This window comes from Pseudophryne corroboree, chromosome 4 (genome assembly GCF_028390025.1).
Source record: "Pseudophryne corroboree isolate aPseCor3 chromosome 4, aPseCor3.hap2, whole genome shotgun sequence".
Classification (NCBI taxonomy): domain Eukaryota; kingdom Metazoa; phylum Chordata; class Amphibia; order Anura; family Myobatrachidae; genus Pseudophryne; species Pseudophryne corroboree.
Window position 1 is genome coordinate 568,935,397 of NC_086447.1, and position 19,560 is coordinate 568,954,956.

Sequence of the window (19,560 nt, forward strand, 5' to 3'; positions counted from 1 at the left end):
TGGTGGCTGCCAATTTTAAAATATGAGGACAAACAGAAGCAAATATTGTCCCACAACACACTAAAGAAACTAATGATGACACAAACATAATTTACTTATTGTTTACTAAAAATGTTTTGGCCTAGGGGTGCCATGAAAAAATTCTGATACTCTAGAGTTCCATGATTAAAAAAAAAAAGTTTGGGAACCACTGCACTAACCAATAAGCAGTCAGTATATGAATTTGTTGAAAGTTGTTTAATAAAATATTTTCAAATAGGGTTTTAGAACAATGCATGTAAATGTTAGCTGCATGTGGAAAGAAATATGTAGGCCCACAAATAAATACTATATTAGTTTATTTTTTAACCATAGAAAAAAACACTGTTTAAACCTATTTTTTTATATTTGTTTTTTTAAATATGCATTTGTCTTGTTAATTATATAATGGCAATACTAATGAAAGTTGGTTGCCTCATCTATAAATGTTTTTTCAGTGTACATATTATACCTCAGACATACAGTATTTTGAAAGGCATTTCCACTTTGCTACATCTGCGCTAAACGGACCTTATGGGCATAGCTAGGTGTGTCTAGTCGTGCTGAGCTGCGGCAATTGCAGTTCCCATTCATGTGAATGGGGTGTGTGGGCATCTAAGATGTGTGCACACCCAAGATGTGTACACGATCACGCCTAACAAGGCATGATCACAGCATGATGTAGCCATGATGAGCATGGCTACATCTGTATATTTTTTTATAAAAATATTTTACATATTTCAAACAGGACCTATTCCAGGAAGGACTAAATGCTCTGTTCCTGGACTTCCCTACTTTTTTATTTCCAAATCAATGGTCAAACATCTTTCTTATTCAGTATCTACAGTATTTCAACACAGGTGTGGTTATTAATATATTTTGAGTAAAAGGCCATTATTTCCCTCCTAAAATTAGATTTGGTTGATGGTTAGCTGTATACAAGATGCTCAGTAACTTGTAACAGAAAAGAAAAGGTTGATTTACTCAAGACAAAAATTGCAATGTTGGTTTTATGCTTTCTGTTGAAATAGCTGTTAATGAGCCTGGACCTGCCTCCCATTTTCTGTGCTCACAGAGTCACCAGATGTATTAAATAGCGTTGTATGCTCAATGCATATTGCATAATTTGGTGGGAGAGGTTGTTGTTGTTGTTAGCACAGATTATGCAAGAGACAGCATAAGATTTTATCAGGGGAAGACAACAAAATCCCACCAGATTTGTCAAGTTAACAGAATTTACATTTTAGTAACATAAAAGTGGATTATATAATGGATCTAGTGGTCTCATGTGCACCATTATACTTACAGTATGATAAGCAGGACTAGTTGGAAATTATAATATAGTCAGTAGCCAGGGTAAATAGCCATAGCAAGAATTGCCTGCAAGACACAAAAAATAAACAACTTGGTTAAAATTATAATATTTCTAGGTGTATAGCAAAGGGCAGGCAGATAATGTGTATACAGTGCCTTGTAAAGTATTCATCACCCATGGCTTTTTACCTATTTTGTTACATTACAACTTGTAATTTATTTATTTTTAATATGAATTTTATGTGATGGATATGCACAAAATAGTCTAAATTGGTGAAGTGAAATGAGAAAAATTTATATAAAAAATAATTTTTATCAATAAAAATTTTAAAATTGGCATGTGAATATGTATTCACCCCTTTTACTATGAAGCCTCTCAAAAGTTCAGTTGCAAGCAATCACTTTCAGAAGTCACATTATTAGTGAAATGAAGTCCACCTGTGTGCAATCTAAGTGTCACATGATCTGTCAGTATAAACACACCTTTTCTAAAAGGCCCCAGAGTCCGCAACACCACTAAGCAAGAGGCATCACACCATGAAGACCAAGGGGCTCTCCAAACAAGTCGGGGACAAAGATGCTGAGAAGTACAAGTCAGGGTTGCGTTATAAAAAATATCCAAATCTTTGATGATCCCCGGAGCACCATTAAATCCATTATCTTCAAATGGAAAGAACATGGTACCACAACAAACCTGCCAAGAGAGGGCCGGCCACCAAAACTCACAGACTGGGCAAGGAGTGCATTAATCAGAGAGGCAGCACAGAGACCAAAGGTAACCCTGAAGGAGATGCAGAGTTCCACAGCAGAAACTGGTGTATCTGTGCATGTGACCACAATAAGATGTACACTCAAAGGGTTGGGCTTTATGGAAGAGTGGCAAGAAAAAAAACATTACTTAGTGTTAAAAATAAGAAGGCACGTTTTGAGTTTGCCAAAATGCATGTGGACGACTCCCCAAATGTATGGAGGATGGTGCTCTGGTCAGATGAGACTAAACTTGAACTTTTCAGCCACCAAGAAAAATGTTATGTCTGGTGCAATCCAAAAACATAATTGAATATGAGGGTAAAAAGAAGTGACCTTTTTTGGGAGCAGTTGCTCTCGGAAACAGTATTGGAATTAATTTTATATAGAATGTATTGTAATGATGAAGCAATTAAAACGTAACTTTTAATGGTAACAAATGACAATAAAATATGGGTACACCGTCTAGTGCAAAAAAATATGTAATGCATAAAAAAATATGGCTACATTAATCGTGAACCGTGCAATCAGCTGTTGTTGTGAATATATTGATGAATTTGTTTAAACATTGGCCCTCATTCCGAGTTGTTCGCTCGCAAGGCGATTTTAGCAGAGTTACACACGCTAAGCCGCCGCCTACTGGGAGTGAATCTTAGCTTCTTAAAATTGCGAACGATGTATTCGCGATATTGCGATTACAAACTACTTAGCAGTTTCAGAGTAGCTTTAGACTTACTCGGCATCTGCGATCAGTTCAGTGCTTGTCGTTCCTGGTTTGACGTCACAAACACACCCAGCGTTCACCCAGACATTCCTCCGTTTCTCCAGCCACTCCCGCGTTTTTTCCGGAAACGGTAGCGTTTTTATCCACACGCCCATAAAACGCCGTGTTTCCGCCCAGTAACACCCATTTCCTGTCAATCACATTACGATCGCCGGAGCGAAGAAAAAGCCGTGAGTAAAAAAACTATCTTCATAGCAAAATTACTTGGCGCAGTCGCAGTGCGAACATTGCGCATGCGTACTAAGCAGAAAAACGCTGCGATGCGAAGAAAATTACCGAGCGAACGACTCGGAATGAGGGCCATTAATCGCAAATCTGCTAAACATGTATACACACTCCTGCAAAGTCAACCTTGTTGCTAGTCTGATACCATCAATGACCTACAACTCCTGGTATTCCCTAGTAGTCTCCCACCGAGGTACTAACCTGGCCCAACACTGTATTGCTGCCAAGATCAGGCGAGATTGGGCATACCCAGTGTGGTATGGCAGTAGGTTTACATATGATCAGAGGACTTGAGATGCAGCTGTGAAGCAGATTGTGAAAAATATTCCACACTGAACAGAACTGCCAAAATAAATATTGTACCTTATTTTATTTTATTGACCGTCATTGCACCAATTTGTAACCCAATTTTCTAGGTATACAAGGGTTTAAATCATATGGTCAATATAGATTTGTGTCACACAGCTTGTGTTTTATATGTGCATGACACCGTCACTTGGCAAAATGCTTCAATGAGGCTTGCATGGAACTATATGTGCATGACAGCGCCACTTGGAAAGTACATCAATATGGCTCACATGAAAAAGCCTACATTAGCTTATATAGGCATAGCCAAAACACTACGAAGAGAACCAAGAAAAAGTATATATCTGTTGTTGATCAGGTCTCCCTATCGTACAACCCAAAGGATTATAAGGGTTACAAATAATAACTACTAATGAAGTCCACAATGGCAGGTAGTTAGAAAAAAGAAAACAGAAAATTGGAACTGTAATCTCCAAACCCTTCTGCTGTTCTCCTGTCATGCCAACATGTTCGGTATAGGATGGGGAATGAGAGAGGGCAGAGTACAGAAATTCAGTTCGAAGGAAGATAGACAGACTTTTAGCACGAGGGTTAGTACAGAGATACCCTTGATGGGAAGTTTTAACACAGCGCAAGTAGTTTGTCTCAGTATTATCCCCAAGTGCAACTCAGTCAGAAAAAAAGGGGTTAATATAGAGACATATAGTTGTACAGGACAAGTGTGAATATATGCCTATGAGAAATAATTCTCAGACAACCACTTCTTGGCTGACTGACACAGTAGCACTCTGTACAGATACTGTCATTTATAGCGACATTGTATAAGCCTTGTTTTTAGTGCCCAAGGAAAATATACATGTGTGGATACTGACACATTAGTTTGTATCTGTAAAGAGTGCTGGAATGCCCAATATAATCACACTTTGATAGTTTAAACACAAAAGATATCTAACTGCTTTGTAATATGCATGAAACAGTGCTTGGAGACCCAGATGTAGGTTAGGGTTAATGCCAACGCCATAATGGCCAGAGCCCCAGAATTAATTTTAACAAGTTGTGCACAGTTTAGACCCATAGATCATATGGTATCATACATTTCAATAATCCATACTGAAATGTCAATCTCTGCAAAATTAGCTTTAACGAAAAAAATGGTTCACAATTTAAACATATAAATAATGTGATATCATATATTTACATAGTCAGTGCTGGAGCATATATGGATAACTGGCCATAGGTTTAGCAATCCAAAAACATCCCATCACCCCAAGAACACCATCTCCACAGTGAAACACGGTGGTGGCGACATCATGCTGTGGGGATGTTTTTCAGCAGCAGTGACTGGGAAACTGTTTTGAGTCAAGGGAAAGATTCTGGTGCTAAATATAGGGATATTCTTGAGCAAAACCTGTTTCAGTCTGCCTGTGATTTGAGACTGGGACGGATGTTCCCCTTCCAGAAGGACAATGACCCAAAGCATACTACTAAAGCAACACTCAAGTGGTTTAAGGTGAAACATTTAAATGTGTTGGAATGGCCTACTCAAAGCCCAGATCTTAATCCAATTGAGAATCCGTGGTCAGACTTGAAGATTGCTGTTCACAAGCGTAAACCATCCAACATGAAGGAGTTGGAGCAGTTTTGCCTTGAGGAATGGGCAAAAATCCTAGTGGCAAGATGTGGCAAACTCATAGAAACTTATCCAAAGTGACTTGCAACTGTAATTGCTGCAAAAGGTGGCTCTACAAAGTACTGACTTTAGGGGGTAATAGTTATGCACCCTGAAGTTTTCTGTTATTTTGTCCTATTTGTTGTTTGCTTCACATTAAAAAAAAAATCTTCAAAGTTGTAGCCATGTTCTGTGAACGAAAGGATGCAAACCTTCAAACAATCCATTTTAATTCCAGGTTGTGAGGCAACAAAACATGAATAATGTAAAGGGTGATGAATACTTTAGCAAGGCACTGTATACCCAGAAGCCAAACCTGCAGAATTTGACCCACCTTAAATTTGTGATAAAAGGGTGACTGACTGAGCATAATGGCATTATGACATGAGGTAGGACAGCCAACTTCAACACTCATGATTTTAGTTTTACATCACAAACCACCTGCACTTTGGTTAAATGGCCATGGTGCCTGTTCAGGTATAAATGGGCCATGTTACTTGGTGGTCTAAGCCTAAAGTGTGTGCAGTATACAGAAAAGCACCCAGGACATTAAGCATTCCTGGGATGCATCTAAAAGGTTAACCTGACATCATACCACTGTGAATCCTGGCTAGGGACACAGATTGAGGTGTAGGAGAGAATCTTGAGTGCAGTGAGGACTTGCCCCAGGTATCTGGAGAATGTGACCTGGAATATACCAACCACGTATCCTTTGACTGACTGAAAGTTCCTAGTGGCAAAGTAGGGCAGAACAGCCAGCAGCTTGTGCAGTCCTTATGTGGCATGTGACTGTGCAGTTTCTGGCTCAAGCTGAGTTTTAACAAGTTTTAACAAGGTGTATTAAGTTGTCCAAACACCTGGACAAGTGGTACAGCAAATGCCACTGTGTTTGTTTGCTCCTGGGACCTCTCAGTAAGCTGGTGTAATACATAACTCAAAACACAAAATTTGGCCCAACAAAATAAAGAAGCCTGTTCCTGCCATGCTGAAATCACACACAGTGCTGTAACTGTGTTGGTCTCCTTTTATAAGCATCATGAGGTTGTGTTAGTTGATTGTCTTTTCACAACCAAACATGCCATTGATTTTTTGGTCTATTAATTTTGCAATTTGTATTGTGATTTTTGTGTAATTCTGATAGATTTTTAGTAAATTTGAGATTTCTTTTGGCATCCATGTTAGTAATCTGATGTTTATTCTGATGATGCATTGGGTCAATTTTTATGCATATCATTGTGTTTGTTCAAGTAAATGTAATATGCAGTAATATGATTTGCTACATTTATTTTTTTATTTAAAAAATGCTTAAAAAATTCAAGAAAACAAAATAAATATAAATATGTCCAGCCTGTAATACACAATGTATGTCACTACTATAAAATGGACTTCAAAAAGCAGTACAATAGAAAAATTGCAATGTTCATAAAAAACATTCATGTCCAGTGTGACAGGAGCCTAATTGTGTTGTTTACTTAAATTGCTATAAAAAAAAAACCCAAAGGGTTTGTTGTGGCTTTGCCTTATGGAAAAGTATCACATTTTTTAATCATATTGGTAAAATGTAAAGATCTCAGCGTACATTTTACTAAATATAATGCCATGATCAAATTTACCTTGTTGATGTTTTAGGGAGCCCCCCACCACAAACACACAAACACTGTGAAATAGTGAAGCTACAGTGACTGATTTTCACATTTTAGTTTCTGCAGTGGTATGCAACTTTATGGGAAGATGTTATCTGTAGAGGGAGATAATCTTTTCTCTTGATGATAAGCAGATTGGTACTTTAAATGCCTATAACAATCTACTAGCAATTATGTACCCGATTAAATGCCAAAGGCCCAAAACATTGATTTTTGCTCTGTTGGTCACTTTATTGTCTATTTTCAATAGCTATATGAATATGTTATGGCAGAAGATAAACTACACAGTTAGACACAAATAAATCAATGCTATTATTATTATTATTTACTACTATTATATTTATAAAATAACATTTGAACCCTATGCTTTTTTATGTTCCAACACAAATATAAAATAAAATAAAAAGTATTTTGCTTAATAAGAAATGTCCATTTTTATGTTTTGGCATAGATGCTGTATTATTAATGTACTGTACTTTATATTGTTTTTGTACTATTTTTGTTCTTAACATGTTCTTATTAATATGAAATCCAATAAAACTGCAAAGAATTAATAATAAGCAAAAACCGGGGAGGTTAACAAACCACTTAATTGCTGTTCATTTTTAGATCCACAATAAAAGAGGAATTATTCAAGTCACAAGACATGTGTGAAGCTGTTGTTTCTGCTTAACATTGGTTGAGGACCTGTACTTTGTAGCACCTTACTGATTTTTTTATGTGTTTAAAAAGCTCAGTTGCAGGCCTGTGGCTCTCCAGCTGTTGAAAACTACACATCCCAGCATGTTCTGCATCCGTTTTAGCATACCCTAGTTGCAAAAGTGTGGCAAGGCATGCTGAAACTTGTAGTTTCACAACAACTGGAGAGTTACAGATTGCCCAGGCCTGCTCTAGTGTCCTCTGCAGTCCATTATAATTAGTAATAAATTATAAAGATTTAAAAGGCCTAATGCTTTGACTATAATTGGTAAGGCACCTTTTTTTATAAATGCAAACCAGTGAGACTCTTTTGATACAATGGACTTGATTCTGGGAAACACACTAAGTGGCTGTAGAACAGCAGTGGAAGTTAGATTTACTAATGTGTGAATACATAAGGCTAATATAGGGTTTTTGCATCTGTAAGTAAAAATCTTCATAATCCACTTGTCATCAGACATTGCACCTGCCAGTTGCAGAATTTTTGATTAACCATGACAGCTATTGTCATTACAACTATGGGGGTAATTCAGACCTGATCGCTGCTGTGCGTTTTTGCACAGCGGGCGCAACGGTCCGCAGCGATGAGGAACACTGGACAGTGTCGGGATGGTGCGAAAAAATCTGAATGCACTGGTGATGGCAAATAGATTGACAGGAAGAGGGTGTTTGTGGGAGGCAACTGACGGTTTTTAAGGAGTGTCCAGAAAAATGCAGGAGGGAACAGGCATTTGGAGGGAGGGTTACTTATGTCAGCTCCAGCCCCGATCATCGCACTGGAAGAGTAAGTCCTGGGCATCGCAAAGACTGCACAAAATTAGTTTATGCAGCTCCAACACATCCAAACGCAGAAATGTTTATAAAGAAATAGTCAGCAGCAGTAAGGGCGTTAAACATCTAGGAATCTCCTCCCTTTTTACATAATTTGCAACGAGTTCATGAAAAGGTTTTGTCAAAATCTGATCAAATAGTACCAAGCAGTCCAACATCAGCTTGCACCCATCTCTCAGTAAGATCCCATTACATGCAATATCCACTGCCAACACTTTCATCATCAATATCCTCATTAATGAGCAGAAGCAGTCCTCTTGCTTCCAATTTGCTAAGGCTAACTGACTCCTCCCCTATAAAGGATCCCTCAGAAGAATCCTTAATTGCTAGGACTGCTGCTGCTGGGGGTGAATCTTCAACCCAGAAGAGGAACAAGAAGATTACTAGTCATTTCAAACAACAATTGACTATAAAACCATCCTTTTCATGTGGAGTCAAGTATGAAAACTACCATCCATTTGCACAGTGGATCACTGAAGCAATTATGGCTATACTAGTATTAGATCTGCGGCCTAAGGGCCTAATTCAGCAAGGATCGCAAAGCATAAAAAATAGCAAGAATTGCGAAAAACCGCAAAATCTGCTACAAAAACCACAAAAACTGAGATAACAAACCTAACATCTGCGACTTAGCAAAAACTGTGTATGCACTATGAAAACTAGGCATGTAGGGGGCATACCAAAGGGCTGTACTAGCAAAAACTACGAGCAGGGGTGTGTTGTGGGGCGTATAATTATGTTTGGTGGGTGGTGCATACGCAATTTGTACAACTGATCGCACATTTATGATGTGAAGTTTCTGAGAGACTACATGTCTACCTTAAAATCTGCACATGCTGACCTCAGTTGTAGACTGCATGTATACTGCAATTATTGCTTCATTACACCCAGTTGAAGAAGCTCACACCTCAGACCACAAATCACTTCATTCAGCTGTATTAGAACTTCTAAACATGTAAGGGATTTTTTAACTCTGTAACACATGTTTGCCCTCATTCCGAGTTGTTCGCTCGCTAGCTGCTTAAAGCAACATTGCACACGCTAAGCCGCCGCCCTCTGGGAGTGTATCTTAGCATAGCAGAATTGCGAACGAAAGATTAGCAGAATTGCGAATAGAAATTTCTTAGCAGTTTCTGAGTAGTTCCAGACTTACGCCTACATTTCGATCAGTTCAGTCAGTTTCGTTCCTGGTTTGACGTCACAAACACACCCAGCGTTCGCCCAGACACTCCCCCGTTTCTTCAGACACTCCCGCGTTTTTCCCAGAAACGCCAGCACTTTTTCGCACACTCCCAGAAAAGGTCTTATTTCATAGAAGCAAACGTAGAAAAAACCTTTCCAAGCATTTTGTTTAGTAGGATCTGCTGACTGTCATTTAGCTTCCTAACAGTTTTGTAATGTTTTTTTAAACAACCAACACTTTTTTGGTAAACAAAACATACCCACATACATTTTGTAACATTTTATTTTTGATTTTTTTTTGTGCGCTACACACATAAACATATGTTAAAGAACAGCAACACCATCTATTTTTTAGCAAGTTTTGCAAAATCTGGTCAATTTTTATGATTTTAGATACCAATATTTACACAATGGGGTAGATGTATTAAGCCTGGAGAAGGCTTAAAGAAGTGATAAAACAGTGATAAGTGGAAGGTGATAATGCACCAGCCAATCAGCTCCAATATTTAAATTGACAGTTATGAGATGATTGGCTGGTGCGTAATCACCTTGCACTTATCACCGCTGTATCACTTCTTTATGCCTTCTCCAGGCTTAATACATCTGCCCCATAATACCTTAAAGTAAGGAATGTAAATAAAAGCATTGCAATGTAATGTTTAACAACACAGAAAGTGGGGTGGTTCACAAGCGCTACAAGTCACCAATCAATAACCATTAATTTCTCCGAACCTTTGAATAACCGTGTGGCAGAAGAAGTCGGGTAATCGTTGTGACCTGAGAAGTCTGAATATAACCATTAAGATTGGGAGAAATTAATGGTTATTGATTGGTGACTTGTAGCGCTTGTGAACCACCCCACTTTCTGTGTTGTATATTGTTTCAAGGAGTAGTGCTCTTGGGGGTTGGTACTGAGCTGCAAAAAGGGCGCAAGTTATTATTTTCTGTTTGTTGAGAATTGTTGTTGCACTATTTAAAGAGGGACTTACTGCCTGTAAAAATGTATTCCCATAGAACATGTAGGGAAGCCCAGATTGAGGCTCTCTTCAGGAATCAGAAAGAGACAGAGTTGATGGATACTAACTTAGAGAATGTGATGTTTAAATTAGAAAAATTGTTGATTAGGGAGGGGAAAGTATGGTGGGAAATAGCGACACTGGAAAGGTATAGGAGGGATAATCTTATCCCAAGAGGTCTAAGGATGAATAAAAATCCATCCTTTGAGAGGGAATCGGGGGACTTCTTGAAGGAATGGAATAGAATTCTGGAGTCCTGTTCTTTCTCCCTGATGGAACTCATCGTAAGGGAAAAGAGGAGAGATCTAGTAGAAATAGAGGAAGAACTCGCAACATTTAAATCCCTAGCAGAACCTTATTCAGGGTCTAAAGAATATAAGGAGATAGAGGAAACTATTACCACCAGGATTAAGAAAAATGAGAAAGAGATAAAAATAAAGAAACAAAAAAAGTATTTTAGGGACAAAAAGGATAAGGATGAGGAAATGGGTATCTGTAAAGAGAAGGTGAAAGAAGTTAATACATCAGGAACACCAACACAATCCTCACACCGCCCTAATGGGAACGTATATAATAGAACTACAACTCAGAGTTTCTATGGGAGAAATAAACGCAAAGGTAATTTAGGAGTAAATAACTTTAGGAAAAAGGAAAGTGATGATCATTATTACCCCTATATACACAGGAGAGAGAATAAAGAAGAGTGGAGGGATAGAGGTAATAGAACCCAAAAAGAGGTAAGATGGGAGGGGGAGAATAACAAATTTAGATCTGAGGAAAATTATGGAAGAGAGAGACCCCACAATTTGAATAAGGGAAGGGGGGCTACCTATGGAGAAAGACAGCATCTGAATAGAAATTGGAGGAGAGAAAGATTCCCCCCATGTGTGGATTTTCCTCCTTCTCCCTCATCTCCTTTTTTAGAGAGGGGTCTCCACCGATCCCCAAGGTGGAGATAAAAACTAAACAAAAGATAAGAACTAAACATAAAAAACGGGGAAAAAGAGGAGGGAAATGTATCACTTTAAATAAAAGAAGAAGGACTAAAAGTAGGACTAAAAACCTTGTTAATAATACTGAAGGCAATAACGAAAGTCAGGAGGAGGAAGACAGAGGTAATAAGGATTGTGAGATAGGTATGAAGACTACAAGTATACACAATCTGAGTAAATATGAATTGAATGTACATGAGAGATCTGTACTGGAAAAGGGCCTTAAGTTTGCCCCGGCAAATAGGTGTGACAAGTTTGAAGTCTTTATAGATGTTGAGAGATTTATAAGACGACTCACATTAAAAAGGTTTTTTGATGAAAAACCAAAAGATAGCGGCATAGGGACCAATGAAGGACATAAATTTAAAAGAAAGTCAACCTTTTACCCTAAACATAAGAAGGGCAGCTTTATAGAGTCTCTTGAGAAACTAGTTAAAGCAGATTTGGAAAAAGTGACGTTCAAACCTAATAGAAAAAATAATTTATCCAAAGATGAGAGGAAAGCCATCCAAACCTTACGCGGAAATAAAGACATAGTCATAAAACCCGCGGATAAGGGGGGAAGCATTGTGATCTTAAACTTGGAGGACTATAATAGAGAAATATTACGTCAATTAATGGATAAGGAAACTTACCAAAAATTGCGAGGGAATCCAAGTATGAGTATAATAAAGAAATTAGAAGTGTTTTTGGCATTATACTTAACGAAGGGTATCATCACAGAGGAGGAACACCTATACATGATGATAGAATATCCTGCAATACCTGTTTTGTATGCTTTGCCAAAGATACATAAGAATAGTAAATGCCCCCCAGGGTGCCCGATAGTGGCGGGGACAAATTCTTGCCTATCCAACTTATCTTGTTATCTTGACCATATCCTCCAACCTTTGGTAAAGGGAACCAAATCCTACCTAAAGGACACTATATCCATCATTAACAGACTTATGACGGTTGACTGGCAACCTGGTTTTTTATTGGTGACAGCAGACGTGACGTCTCTGTACACTATTATAGATCATAAATTAGGACTAGAGGCTTTATCATTCTTCATGGAGAAGAGTAAAATGTCAGAGGAAAAGAAGAATTTTGTGTTGGAGGGAACATCACTCATCCTCCATAATAATTTCTTTTGGTACGATGATTCCTTCTATATGCAACAGACCGGTACAGCAATGGGTACCAGACTGGCTCCCAGTTATGCAAATTTATTCATGGCCTTTTGGGAAGAACAACAAGTATGGAATGGCCATGAGCTGGGAGCCAGTCTGGTAGCCTGGAACCGGTATATAGATGACATAATTTTTGTCTGGAGTGGAGATCGTACTTCACTGGATACCTTTTGTAAACATCTTAATGATAATGTATCCAAGATAGAGCTCACGTTCAATATTAGTGAAGTTGAAGTAAACTTTTTGGATCTAAGGGTGTATATTGAGGAAGATAGGATTAAAACGAGTAATTATACAAAAAGTACTGATTGTAACTCATTTATTGATTTCTCCAGTAACCATCATAGGAACTGGCTAAAGAGTATCCCAATGAGCCAGTTCCATAGAATAAGGAGAAATTGTTCAGATGTGGAGGTTTATTGGGAACAAGCACGCATATTAGGTGATCAGTTTGAAGCAAAAGGGTATAACAAAGAAGTAATAGAAGTGGCTATGACTAAGAGTGGTGAAAGTAATCGGGCAGATATGCTTGAACAGACACCTAGAGGTATAAATGCTTTTGAGACCAATGTTCCATTTATAACAGGATACAATAGTCAATACAGACAGGTGGAACAGATTATTAGACGACATTGGTCCATCCTCAGTAAGGATGTTACATTGAAAAATTATGTGTCTGATATTCCAAAATTTGTGTATAGAAGGGCTAAGAACGTGAAGGAAAATGTGGTAAGGAGTGTGAGTGTCCCTCCGAAGATGCTCACTAGAAACATTTCTAAGGGTTTCTTTAGATGCGGTACATGTATTATGTGCCGCACGTGTGCAAGCAAGCAAAATAAGATTGTCCAGTATAAATCAAATCAAACTGGGGCAATGTATACCATAAATGACTTCATTACCTGCAATACAAAAAATTGTGTTTATCTGCTCGAATGCTCATGTGGGGGTCAGTATGTGGGCCGTACAACTCGAATGCTGAAAACCCGTTTGGCAGAGCATGTACGCAATATAAAAAAAAAATGGGATGGACACCCACAATGTGTCTTTACACTTTAAGAAAATCCATGAGTGTAACATCAAACATTTAGTTAATTTTTGTGGAATAAAAAGTGTAGTTCCAAGTTGGAGAACAAATGATGGTGAAATCAAACTGGCTAAGATAGAAATGCGTACTATATATGAAATGCAAACTTTGGACCCAAAAGGTCTAAATGTTGATTTCGAAATGAAATGGTTTTTGCATTAGAACATCTCACATATATATTGATGTCAGAAAATATATCTTGATTTCATCTGTCTTAATACTAACTAACTTTGTTTCCATTCTCTATGTGAATTCGTTGTGCTGTTATGGAGATATAATGAAACAGAGAAACACTGAATCTCACATTAAGAAATATTGCTTCCGGTATTTGCGTTCCACGTACATGGACGAAGTGACCCGCACTTCCGGGAGAAACGGAAGTCACGTGATATGCGGCTCACAGACACGCTGCATCTCACCTAACAGGAAGGAAAATCTCGCAGCGCGTCCAGCAAAGAGTCCATGTACGGACCAGAAAGTTACAGATAAAGCTTGTTGAACTCCGCATGGACCTATGGGTAACGGAAGTGGGGCGGAAAAAGTCCAGTTGAAAAGAAGGACATTAAATCCGGATTTGAACTATGGACAATATATGGAATAATGTCCAATTACTGATCCAGTTCTAGTTTTTGTTTTTACCAATTAATATATAAAGTCATTTTAAGTACTGTTTTCTTTATTAGGGAGGATGATAATTGTATATGAACCCATCTACTGAAGGTGAATGTTTGATATGTGGAAAATATTTTAGAGTTTGAGGCCAGGGTGTAAGTGTATGTACCAAAATAAGGGGATTGGCCAATACAGCAGGGAGTGGCAAGCAGGGGGTATAAATATCTGACTGCTGAGCTTTGTAGAACACCTTGAGGAAGGATCTAGAATCCGAAACGCGTCGGTGTGGTATTAGGATATCCCAGGTTGCAAGGGCTCCTCCATTTACCTCCTACTGCCAAAGAGGACCAACACTTGGATGCATTTAAAACCTTTTTGCACAGAGCGGTAGTGTTTGGGACCTTGAGGTACTTGGAGTTGTAAGTTACTCCCAGCAGACCTAGGGGACTTTTTATTGTTTTTAGAATTTTTTCTGTTTTGTTTTATATTTGATCTTTTTTAACGCTGTATGGATAAGCTATATATTATACAATAAATTTGTGTACTTTTTGGATATCCACTGCTTTTATTTTTCACATATCTGCATAAATACTGGTGTCTACCAGTGGAAACCTGTGGTCCCACCAGCAGCAAAGAAACCTTTCAAGGAACATAGGGCGTGTTTGGAAGGTGAGTGCCCTTTTTGAGGGACGGGGGTGTGATGTATCTCGATCCTGTGAAATAAATGCATACGAGGAGAATATTTAAAGAAACCTTTTGATGAACATACCCCGCCCTAAGGAGGTTAGTCAAAAGGTGCGAACCTTTGAATAACCGTGTGGCAGAAGAAGTCGGGTAATCGTTGTGACCTGAGAAGTCTGAATATAACCATTAAGATTGGGTGAAATTAATGGTTATTGATTGGTGACTTGTAGCGCTTGTGAACCACCCCACTTTCTGTGTTGTATATTGTTTCAAGGAGTAGTGCTCTTGGGGGTTGGTACTGAGCTGCAACAAGGGCACAAGTTATTATTTTCTGTTTGTTGACAATGTAATGTTTGTACACTTCACAATCAAAAGCACACTATTTTTTTTGGCCCCTGCGTTTGGGGGTTCACCAGAGGAAGTCGGTCGTCTGGTTGATCGATGCATCCTGTCAGTAACCAAGTTGTCTGCAATGTTCTGTGTGGATGATGGAGCTGTGACGTTCTTCAACCACAGCTACTACAATCTGCCTCATGCTCTCTTCTACAACATTGGTAAGATTCTGCATAATGGTATTGAGCTGGACCAGGAGCTGATTTCTTTCCCTGCTGAGGGTGTTTCTTTCACGCACCTCATCTAAAATCTGGCTGAAAATCTGGGAATTACATCGACTTTCTGTAAGTATTTCCTGCTGGATCTGGCGACTACTGGGTGGAGGAGTTACAGGTGGTGGGATTTGGGCAGTTGGCCTTTGGGGTTGGTGTGGTGTTTCAACATATGGCACTTCCTCATCCAAAAATGCCATTGAACCCCCCTCCACAACCTCTTCTTCAGCATCAGGATGTGCCTCACAAGCATCAGCCTCACGAGATAGTTCTGCAGAAACAATGTTGGTATAAAATGGTGTTTTCTTTTTTATAACAATTAAACCAATACATTTTTAATATAAATTACAAATGATTTACCTTGTGCTACATAAGGAGTTCCAATGGTAGGGAGGTCTGTATCGATGTTTGAAATCCCTACCACTTCCTCATCCTCAATTGACCCCAGAGCCATTTCTTCTAAAGGGGTAAAGGCAAACCAGTGTGGTGTTGTGCCTCCACCAGTCCCCCTTGCATGTCTTTTTCTGGCTGCCATTTTTGCCTTGAGTCGACATCTGTCAATGAATAGCATGTTTTGGTAGAATTACTCCGATGTATGTTACAAATCACAAACTCAACTTATTTAGTCAATGTCCCCTTTCACACACTATGTTATACAGCATAGGTCTGCAGCCTGTGGTTCTCCAGCTGCTGTGTTACTACACGGGCAAGTATGCTCTGTCTGTCATTTTGCACATCAGAATATCCAAACTGTGGCAGGGCATTCTGGGATGTGTAGTTCCACAGCATCAGAGGACCATATTTTTCATTTTTCAACACTACATTAATTTTAAACAGGTCATTTGCATGTAGTAAAAAATGCACACATCTAAGCACAGACAAATACAAATATGTGCATTTTTGGCAAACTAACATCATTTTGAAAAGTAGGATTATTGTTGTACCTTTTCTTCACTTCATATAGGTTACGCACAATGGGTGCCTCAACATTTACGGCATCTGTGATATCTTGCCATATTTTCTCTTTTGCAGCCGCACATATGGTTTTGGGGGCATGGTGAACTTTTTCCATGGCTTCGGAAATTAGGATGTGTAATTCCTGCTTGCTAAAATCAGGCTGTCTTTTTTTAGCTTTGCCCTCACTCGGCCCTGCACCAGGCTCCACCACAGTTGAGTGCTACTGAGGCTGGCTAGTTACAGCACATGGCTCCTCCACACTAGGTTCTGCAGTAATATGATTGTGAATGCAGAAACATAAATACCTATATGTTGGTCAAATATGTAACTACAATTCAGGAGGGAAACATTCTTCAAAGGAAAAGAAGTATTAGAACTCGAGGGCATACATTGAGACTGGAGGGGGGGAGGTTCAGGGGAAATTTAAGGAAAAATTACTTCACAGAAAGGGTAGTGGATAAGTGGAATAGCCTCCCATCAGAGGTGGTAGAGGCTAAGACTGTAGGGCAATTTAAACATGCTTGGAACAGGCATATGAATATCCTTACAAAGAATCAAGATTAAAAAAGGGTTGAGATTGCCTAAAGGATAAAATAAAAAAGGGGCAGACTAGATGGGACAAGTGGTTCTTATCTGCCGTCAAATTCTATGTTTCTATGTTTCTATGTTACAATACTGTACGTTTCTAAACACAGGTTTTGTCATTCACACTAGAAACACCATGATATTTAGCTTGCTGCTGCTGCGCCTGAAGCTGGTGCTGCTGCTGCGCCTGAAGCTGGTGCTGCTGCGGCTCAAGCTGGTGCTGCTGTGGCTGTTGTGTGCGTTGCTGACCCTCATTAATTTCTGCAGAATTTAGGAAATAAATGCACACATATCAATAACTCTGTTTGATCTCAGGAGCAGGGTCCTCCTCCTTCATGTGCTTGTACATGTTTTTTTGTTTGTTATTGAAAATAATCCATTTGATGGTACCAAATGCTTACGTTTTCTGGCACCCTGATACTTATTTCACTGCTGTTTACTCACACAGCTACAGTATGTTTATATACCCTGTACTTGACCTATGCTGTCTTGAACTGTAAGTCACTGTCTTCATGTTTTATTTATTAGTTTACTCTGTAATTGGGCGCTGAGGATCCCATGTGATTCCAAAAAAATAAGGATATTAATAAGAATAGTATAAATATGACCTCCCAACCATACATTACAATCTTGTATGTTGCAGGTTTTTGTTGTTTTCCAGTACCACAAAATGCACGCTGATGTGTACCTTGCTCATGGTGCTGCTGTGTCTGCCTCTGTTGTGTGCGCTGCTGTTGTGGGCGATGCTGCTGGCGCTGATGCTGTCATTGCAGCTGTCGGCAGGTTGGCTGCTGCTGTTCTCTTTCTGCATGAATTAGATGTTTTATGCACTGGTGTGGCTGAGGCTGTTGTTGTTGTTGTTGTTGTTGTTGTTGTTGCTGCTGCTGACTGCTGTCTTTCTGCTGGAATATGATAGTGATTTCTTACACAAATATGTAATGGCTGAGTTTAGAGTTATTGCATTGTAATTGGTTTGGTAATACATTTAAATACAAGGCACACTTATGTTTACCCTGCTGCTGCTGCTGCTGCTCTTTGTCTTGCATCTGTCCTGATGTGTGCCATCACCTTAGTGAGATGTTTGGCTATGGGCCTCATAACTGCAGATGTTCGCATCGAGTGTCCTAGGAAAGTCTGCATATTTAAGTACTTTTTGCTAAATTGCACTCAGGTGCGCACGCAAACAGTGACTCTCCGCACACCGATTGCTGATATCACAGTGCCTATAAAGCTCTAGTTTTTTGGACTTATATTGTTGGTTGGAGTAGTGATTGGGTGGTTACTTTTGCCACAGAACACTTTGCTACTATAGAAGTGATCATTTTTTATCAGGTAAAGGTTTTATTTTTATATTTGTATGTGTGCTCCTTTTGTGGGACTGAGCTTTGTGTTTGTGTTGGTAGTGCTCATTGAAGGTTACAAATCTTTTTTGGTAACTTGATGTCACCATCAGCCAATTGTGCACTTGTGTTGTTTTTATGTTAATGTTAATTTGTTTTTTATTTCAGGGTACCTTCAATATGTCTAATTTGGCACCAGTAAGGGCTTTTTGTGTGAAACCTAAGATAAGTTTTTTTAAAAATATTAACATTATATGTTAATTTGTTTTGTTGTGCTTTGATTCAGTTTTCATATAGTGTGTTGTTAAACCTCATAGATGCAGAATCCTCCCATCCTCATCCACAAACTTGAAGGCAACAAAGGCGTGCAAGGGTAAAGATCTTTCACACACGTGTCACCCTGTTTGGAATGCCTGATGATGATGTGATTGGCCTATTTAGGCTACCACCACACATCACTTTAGATACTCTTTCCATTATAAAGAGTGATCATGAAAAACAAAGCGACAGTCCTACATCAATATCACCCCTGACACAATTTTTAGGTGTGTTACATTTTTGTGCTTCAGGATCATTTCAAAGAACTGTTGGTGTGGTGGCTGGGTTCTCCAAGCCATCATTCAGACGGATCTTGAAGCACATCTGTGATGCTTTCCTGGCCCGCATCAGCCAATTCATTTCCATGCCTATAGATTAGGAGTCCCTATGTGTGGTAAAGCAGAATTTTCATGATTTAGCTGGCTTCCCACATGTTATAGAGGTAGTGGATGGATCACATATTCCATTAGTTCAGCCAGCAAAGAGTGAAAGAATTTACCGCAACAGGAAACACTTTCATTCCTTAAATATAATGGTTGTATGTGATAAATCCCTCCAGATTCTATCCCTGAACACTCAGTTTCCAGGATGAGCACATGATTTTCATGTGATAAAGCAGTCAGGGATTTGGCAAAGATTATCAATGACGCAAGGTGGTGATGACGAGTTGTTGGATAAGTGTTGCCTATATTGTTTGCTTATTGTGCCTTATTGTAAACATTATACTGTACATTTCTTAGTTTTTAACCTACATTTCCTAGTTTAAAATTTCAGGAG

The 19,560-nt window shown here is 38.8% G+C and overlaps 1 pseudogene; it reads right to left on the minus strand.

Annotated features, from left to right (window-relative positions):
- Nucleotides 1-3,240: 3,240 nt before the first annotated feature.
- LOC134912458 (5S ribosomal RNA) lies at nucleotides 3,241-3,359 on the minus strand (annotated as a pseudogene).
- Between the last annotated feature and the right edge of the window lie 16,201 nt (nucleotides 3,360-19,560).